This window comes from Asparagus officinalis, chromosome 5, assembly GCF_001876935.1.
Source record: "Asparagus officinalis chromosome 5, Aspof.V1, whole genome shotgun sequence".
NCBI classification, from domain to species: domain Eukaryota; kingdom Viridiplantae; phylum Streptophyta; class Magnoliopsida; order Asparagales; family Asparagaceae; genus Asparagus; species Asparagus officinalis.
This window is the reverse complement of record NC_033798.1, coordinates 58,437,259-58,445,310: the sequence shown is the minus strand read 5'-3', so window position 1 is coordinate 58,445,310 and position 8,052 is coordinate 58,437,259. Positions and strand designations below refer to the sequence as shown.

General features: G+C 38.9%; 1 long non-coding RNA gene across 1 annotated transcript; it reads right to left on the bottom strand.

Annotated features, from left to right (window-relative positions):
• Window positions 2,565-4,517, bottom strand: LOC109843080. Its single transcript, XR_002247500.1, has 3 exons — window positions 4,352-4,517; window positions 3,231-3,311; window positions 2,565-2,958 (listed from the first exon to the last, which is right to left on the bottom strand). It is a non-coding gene; the product is annotated as an uncharacterized LOC109843080 (long non-coding RNA).

Genomic DNA, 8,052 nt, shown 5'->3' with positions numbered 1-8,052 from the left:
CACAAGCAGAAGACCGATAAACGATCTCCCTGCGTTTGTTTTGAATGAGAGTTGTATTTTTTTATTTTCATTGTGTAAGAGTCTTATAAAAAGACCATCTTTTTGTATTTTCATTGTAACGACCGAAGTTGTAATGAATACCGCAATGAATATAACAATTTTCGACGCAAACAATCCATAGCAAGGATCAAGGCATCTTGCACGAGATGAGCCTCCTGCTTATTCACATCCTTCTTTTGTGCTTTACAGGCTGAAGACATATGACCCTCCTGGATGAAGTTCCAACATTTCCCTTTGATAGGCCTAACTTTCGAGTTTAACCTCTTCTTGGTCGACTTCGACCGATTCTTGTTCTGGTTACCCTTCTGTTGACTTCTGCCTCTCTACTTGAGATTTAGGATTGATCCTGAACCTTCTGATTCGGACGATTTTCTTCTAACCTCCTCAGATAGAATTATGCTAAGAACCTCGCTCAACTTCAACTTTTCCTTCGCTGCCGAATTGCTAATTGCGGTCACACAACCAGCCTAACTATATGACAACTGCGATAGAATCAATAGGGCCTACACTTCATCATTAAACGTGATGTCCATGGAGATAAGTTGATCAACAATCATGTTGAACTCGCTGAGGTGCATCGTGAAGGAACATCCTTCTGCCATCTTGAGGTTGAAGAGTGTTTTGACGAGATGCACCTTGTTTGTGGCTAACGGTTGCTAGTACATCTTCGCGAGCACTTTCATAAGCCCCACCGTCATCTTCTCCTTCAATATATTATGTGCAACTATCTTGGCGAGCGACAATCGGATTTTTCCTAGAGCCTTCCTATCCCGTATCTCCTACTCCTCGTCTGATTCCTCTTTCTTCTTTCTTTTAGCTTTGCCCGTCAACGGACGGTACAAATCCTTCTGGTACAGATAGTCCTCCATCTGCGAATTCTAGTAGGTAAAGTCTGAGCCCTCAAACTTCTCGATCTTAGATTTGCTTTCCTCTGCCATCGCTCTCACACAAACCTTCTGAACGAAGCTTTGATACTGGTTGTTAGGGATTCAAAACAATCAAATCGAATCCATGCCCTTCCGAACCTTGTGTTTAAGAGTAGGAAAGTAGGAAAAATCACCACAAATAAAAGATAAAACTTGCAGAAAAGTAAACAAGAAAAAACACACCAGATGTAACGAGGTTCGGCAACGTGCCTACGTCCTCGGGAGCCACACCACACAATTCTTTGATTAATTGAAGAAGATTATAATGCCCACAAATAGGTTTTTATCTCTTTGAGATCTCTCGAATCCTCTTAAAACCCTCTTTTTCATGTGTTCTTATAACCCTAAAACGTATTAGGTATATATAGTATCCCAGCCCAAAACAGAATCCTGAATAAAATAGGAAACTGAAAAACCACATCCGGTCGATCGAACCATGTGTGTCGGTCGATCAGCCAGAGCGTCATCTTTACAGGATCTGCTTGTGCACCTTTTCGATCGACTGGCATAGTCCTCGCGATCGATCGGCCAGAGAGCAGTTTTCTGCTTAATTTCCTGCAGTCATTACGATCGACCAGACCTCATCCGTCGATCGACCGACCTGCATTTTTCCTGTTCTCTTCATTGATTTGATTCCAGGTTTGGTCTACACACTCGAGACTAACAAAAATTGATAAAAAGATCAGTCTGATTTATCTGTCTGATTTACGTCTTATCTTGCTCAAACGAGAGAATGGATCAAATGTTACAAGATTCATAAATTTATGGAATTTAAGGAATGGTACCAATAGTGGGACCAGTATCATGAGAGTTGGTTAACCATTAGAATAAGTCTGTTAAACAAGGAACATTAAGTTACCACTGAAGTTAATGCATGAATATCTCTACAATGGTAGGATGCATCCTTAGTTGAAGCAAAATTAATAAAAATGGTAATGGTCATATAATGTTGGTAGAATTCTGAATTACACTACAACAAAAGTTATACGTATCCACACTTATTTTATGACACATATAAAAGTATCATTTTATTTGCAAAGAGTTAAACGATAGTGGCACAAATAAAAAGTGTAGCAAATCACAACACATATGTGTGTCATCAGATACACAAGTAAAAAATGAGGCATTCTAGATGGAAAATTCCATCTAGAAAAATCAGAATTCCGTCTAGGATGAGTATCCTAGACGGAATTCCGTCTAGAATACGCGTTCAGGAAGTTTCCGTTTAGGATGTAGTATTCCAGACGGAAATTCCGTCTAGAATACATCCTAGACGGATTATTCTAGACGGAATTCAAAACCGTCTAAAATACATCCTAGACGGATTATCCTGATGGAATTTCCTTCTAGAATACTACATCCTAGACGAAAAAATTTCCGTCTAGGATGTTTTTTAATTTTTTTAAAAAATAATCATTCTAGATGGAATTTGAGCATCCTAGACGGAATTTCCGTCTAGGATATTATGCTACAGTAGTTTTTTTTTTGTAGAATCTACTTTGAGTGCATGTACACAATATTGAACAATAACAAATTATATTCATATCCAACACAATCTAATTATATTCCAATATCAAATCCAATTATATTCAAATAATACATTCACCAAAATACTAGAGAGATACATAAATTGTTTACAAACTTTTACATAAACTGCATCAGGAGGGATTCCTGTACCTTCGACCCACAGCTTAAGATTAATCTGATTCTCTATTCCAGGAACATTTTCCACCAAAAACTCAAGAAATGTGTCTGTGTCTATTGAAACCCTTTCTCATATGGCACTTGAGAATAAACATCATCAAGATCCACTCCCTGCTGATTCTGCTTCAGCTTTGTGAACTCTATATTATCCTTAAAACCTCTCCATCTCGTCATTCAAACCCCTCCATCCAATCCTAATATTTAGAGCCGCTCGTTCCTTTCCTTGCACTGCCTCGACAATTCTCCTCTCTGCATATGTCGTGAAACCCTGTAATTTCAAAATCACGTACCAGGAGGCATAATTTCTTAATTTATTCATCTGAAGAATAGATATATGGACTATATGAAATAATATAATGTATTGAATTGAATAACTTTTTGAGAACAATTTTGCACAGCCCCTTGCAAGATTTTAACTCATAAACTTACATGCTTGTGAACAAAATTTCTTCGTAGGGTACATTAGAGTAATAGGATTGTAAAAGGTTGCTTTTTTGTAAATACAATGAAGCAACTTATAAATAAAATAAATATATGTACCTCATTGAGCCAGAAATGTTCATTAGTCTTTTTTGTAATAAGGTTTCCCGTCTAGCTATGAGCGAGCTCATGAGCTACCTCCTGCATAGGCACATAAAGAGAATAATCCATCAAGATTAATTTATAGTTACAGTTCAACAAATTATAAAATAAGTAAAATATCACAAATAAGATAGAAATGCTTCCAGGTATGAAAGATTCTAAAAGACGACGCAGTTAAATAAAAAATACTAATCTTTCTTAACAGAAGCAATGTCTTCAATTAAGCACAATAATAATTTTGATCTAAATACATCATGATGTTTTTCAATACTTATTTACATCAGAAATGTTCATGAAAGAAATTCAAGAAATGACTTGGCTCAAAACTCTTTTCCTGTGTGATATCATCGTCTTGCAATTCATAACTTATCTAACAATGGAAAGGTAGGGTGCTATAGAATGTAATCCAAATTGATCCGTCTTGCAATTCATAACTTATCTAACAATGGAAAGGTAGGGTGCTATAGAATGTAATCCAAATTGATCTCCATACTTCCTAAGTGATCTTGAAATGTGGAAAGGTAGGGTGCTATAGAATGTAATCCAAATTGATCTCCATACTTCCTAAGTGATCTTGAAATGTGTTACAGTTAGGTCTAGCAAAAGGAGAGTTAATCACAAAGTTTGCAGATCACTCATTATTCACAGTGAAAACAAATGCTGGGCAAAGTCATTGCCAATGAAAACCCCAGAGTTGTCAAAATTCAGGAACATGCTCAGTGCTGGGCAAAGTCTAATATAATAATGATACTTTCATTGAAGCCTAGGAAGTCAGTTTGCAAGCAATTCTCCTGCAAGTTGACAACCCAAATTAATTCAACCAAGGGGAAGCTTCCACTTAAACATCATCAATGCTATAAGAGAGAACAGGCAGAGTTAGAGCCTGACAAAGTTTGTTAGATGGAATTCAATTGATCATGACCCACAAGATAAGCAAATTCATCGCCATTTGAGATAAAATAGAGAAGGCTAAAAAAATGCTCAAATAAGGCAAGGTTAATGAAAGTCCGAAATGTATCAATTAGTGAAGATTCCTGGCAATTATATCCAAAGCATTCATGAAAAGCAAGGGTTCTTACGCATAAGCAAATTCCGAGAAGGGGGTAACAGGCGCAAGCTTCAGCAAATAGTCTTCAGCCTTTGATAATTGTGATTGAAGCCTTGATACACTCCCAATCCTATCATTCAACATCATCACCTGCAGACAGACACAGGGAGCAATCTGTTTAAAAATCAAGCCTACCTGTGGCGTCAAACAGAAATTACCAAAGTGCCACTCACCGTGAAGCGTGGCCGACAAGCTCCCTGCGGCGAGGTAATCGAAGACCAGCAGCTTCTCGTCCTTGGAGTAGCAGTAAGCCCTCAGCGGCAGCAGGTTCCGGTGCTCGATCCTGCTAATGTCCTCCATCTGCTCCTCGAACTCCCTCTTGCTCGCCGCCACGTCCTTCAGCCTCTTGACGACCACCGTCGTCCCCTCCTCGAGGAACTCCGCCGACGCCCGCAACAGGTCCCCACGATCCCGCTCCCCTCCTTCGACGATGACGTCACTTCCTAATAAGAGGACGCGGGAGAGGTGGAGAAGGGAGAGGTGGTGGAGGCCATGGATGGAGAAGGAGTAGAGGGGGAGAGAGAGGTAGGGGGTGAGGTTGAGGAGGGAGAGGGAGAGGATGGGGAGGCGGTGGAGGGAGGAGTAGGGGGGTTCCTGAAATTATGGAACTTGGGGATGAAGTATTCGATTTTGGGGGGAAAAAGGGCATTCGCGGGTTTATTGGGTTAATTTTTTTTAAAAAAATGACTAAGTATCCTAGACGGAAATTTCCGTCTAGGATACTTAGCCAATTTTTAAAAAAAATTAAAATTAAATAAACCGTCTACTTTATCATGTTAGACAGAAATTTCCGTCTAGAATATTTTATCCTAGACGAAATATTCTAGACGGAAATTTTCCGTCTAGTTTAACAGCAAACTAGACGAAAAAAATTTCGTCTAGAATATTCCGTCTAGGATACATTATTTTCTACTAGTGATAATAAAATTAAAAAAAGGCTAATATTCTAACATAGGTTGTGAGATGATCTATTAATGAGCTTAAATAATAAATCTTAAACTTTAATTATGATGATGATTAAACGTTTATGATAGTATATAAGCCAAATAACTCTATAATTAAGTGTGTTTTGGTGAGAGTAATCCTACGATGGGTGACCTTCTGAAAAGTTATAATGTTGAATGATTATACTCTTTATATTTTTATGGTCTAGACACAACTATGTGTCACTATTCTTGATACATATATGTGTCACGAGTTTTGTGACACATATGTGTCACAATTCTTGACATATATATGTATTGTGAGTTTTGTCACACATTTTCACATGTATAGAAAAATACTCTCCACACATGCTTTAACCACACTTTTGGTATGTGTCATGCGCTATTTGTGCGATACAAAAATATGCCGCGTAGAGACAAATAATGTATCATAATTCACAACTTTTGTTGTAGTGTCTTCTATCTTTATCAAAGTTTATTAATGCAAATTTATAAGACAGAAGTGTTGTTTTTGGAAATCTTTATGCAAAAATATTCAGCATATACACTTATTAATTTGCATAGGGTAAAACAAGCAACATGAGATATCACCAAATCAGACCAGTAAAATGGAGGTTGATGAATATGTGTCAAGACATGTACATTCAATGCATTTGCAATGTTGTAGGTCAACGGCAAATGATGAAATGATAAATCCATTAATCCATGAATTATGCATACACTAGTGAGGGATTATGTATCTGGATGTATATGCAATACACGAACAAGGTTTTTGGTGCCTAGAGGAACATGCATTTATTTTCATATTGTCTCTGTATTTGCAAACCAATAAGTATCATGCATTATCCTGCCATGTGTTCGCGGGGAAAACTATTTTCTTCATTGAAATAATTGTCATTTTGGATTACAAAGATCCGGTCTTTTATAGATCCGGTTACAACTAAATCAAGGAAAAAATAAGAAAAATTACAACTTTCCTTTTGTGAACAAATCGCGAGCTCCTGTTTTGCGGTCGCTCGCTTTGGTGGGTTCTTTGCCAACGCCGGGGTTAATCCGTGGACCACCGCGCGATCTAGATCCGGTCGGATCTACACGATTATACGGGTATTATTCCACGAAGGGAATAATAGCCGGGGAGGATTGATTCACCAAGGAAACAATCGTCCAAATCTCGGGATCTAAGACCAAGCTTAGATCCGGAGTATGATCACGTGTAGATCTCAGATCTGTTCTTCCTCTCTCTCGAACACCTGCCTTTTGTGACGTTGATGCTCGCCGAGATTCAGATCTGAATGTCCAAGTCTTCAAGTCTTCAAAACTCTAAGCTTGATCTTCAATTCGGCAGAGTTTCGGCTCTTGAAAGTTCGACCCTCCGAAAATGAACATCTCTAGGCCTATCTATAGGCTCTCAGGACAGTGCCCGCAAACAGAGAAACGTCGGCCACCATTCCTGATTTGGCAGTAAATCCACTTCTGAGTTCGAGTCCGGAACTGATCTTGATTCGATCGTGATTCGTCCGAGTCTGTTCCCGGTTGGATGACTCGTTGATTCTTTAACACTTGGCTTGATTCCGAACGTGTATGGATTCATTCCGTTGTTCGCGTGCGATTTGTCGATCTCGTCGCCTCGTTGGTTCGTCGGTTTATGCCGAACTGTGCTAATGGACCTATAAGCAATTTTATATGCCTACAGATACCCCCTCCAAAGTATTTCAGTCTCGTTCTTTTATAGAAGAGTCTGGAATACTTTGGATATGATCGTCCCCACCTTTAGTCGGTGTAACGGGACCTTTGGAATGATCTCCGTTCTTGATTCCTTCAATCTTCTAGGCTATTCGGTGCTTTGTCGAATATCTGTAAGAGTTCCGGTGCTGCATTTATTGTCTGACCGTTGTCGGAATTTTAAACCTGGAGTTGATTCCTGATCTTTTAGCTAAACATCGATTGTTGGCGTCGAGTCTTTATTTGCAACGCGTTGTCCGGCGTAGTGTTGTTGAGTTATCCTTAAGAATATTTATAAAAACATATTCTCCAGGAACTTCTCAAACCAAAAATAGGGAATAGTTTATACTCATATACCTTATTGGAGTGATTTCTGTGCCCAAATGAGCTGAACCGGCTTAAAATGAGCCAAAAAAGGCAGTAAATCGGCTCAAAAAATCCTCCGACTCTTCCGAACAAATGGGAGAGGAGTGAGTAAATGATGGACTGAACCGTCGCTCGATTTGAAGTCTTTTCGCCGCTCGGTTCAGCTTCAATTTAGGTTTTGGTTCAAGATCGGTCCGGTTTGGTTCGGTTCGGTTCAAAACCGGTTCACCCTATAAATAGGGGTCTTTTTTTTCTTTTCTTTTCTTTAACCTAGGGCCGGCCCCCCTCTTGCCTCCTTTTTTGCTTTTCTCTTCCCTCGAGTGTCCGATCTCCTTAAAAACTTGATATTCGTCTTAGATCTAGTACTCCTTTTGATCCTTGACTGAAAAATCCTTCGAAACTTCCATTTTTGGAATTTCTCTCAGGCCCCTCGAGCGTGTGGTTCGAGCACTTTCAAGATCTAATTTTTTATTGGATCTTGGAGCTTCCCCTCAGGTATAATCTTCATAATTTTAGCATTTTTTATGCTTTATTCAATTTATGAATCTGTGGGACCACGGGTGAGGGTTCAGATTATAATTTGGCGCCTCGAGCTTATCTTTTAGGGGATAAAAAAGTGATCTTTTTTTTTTAGATCTGA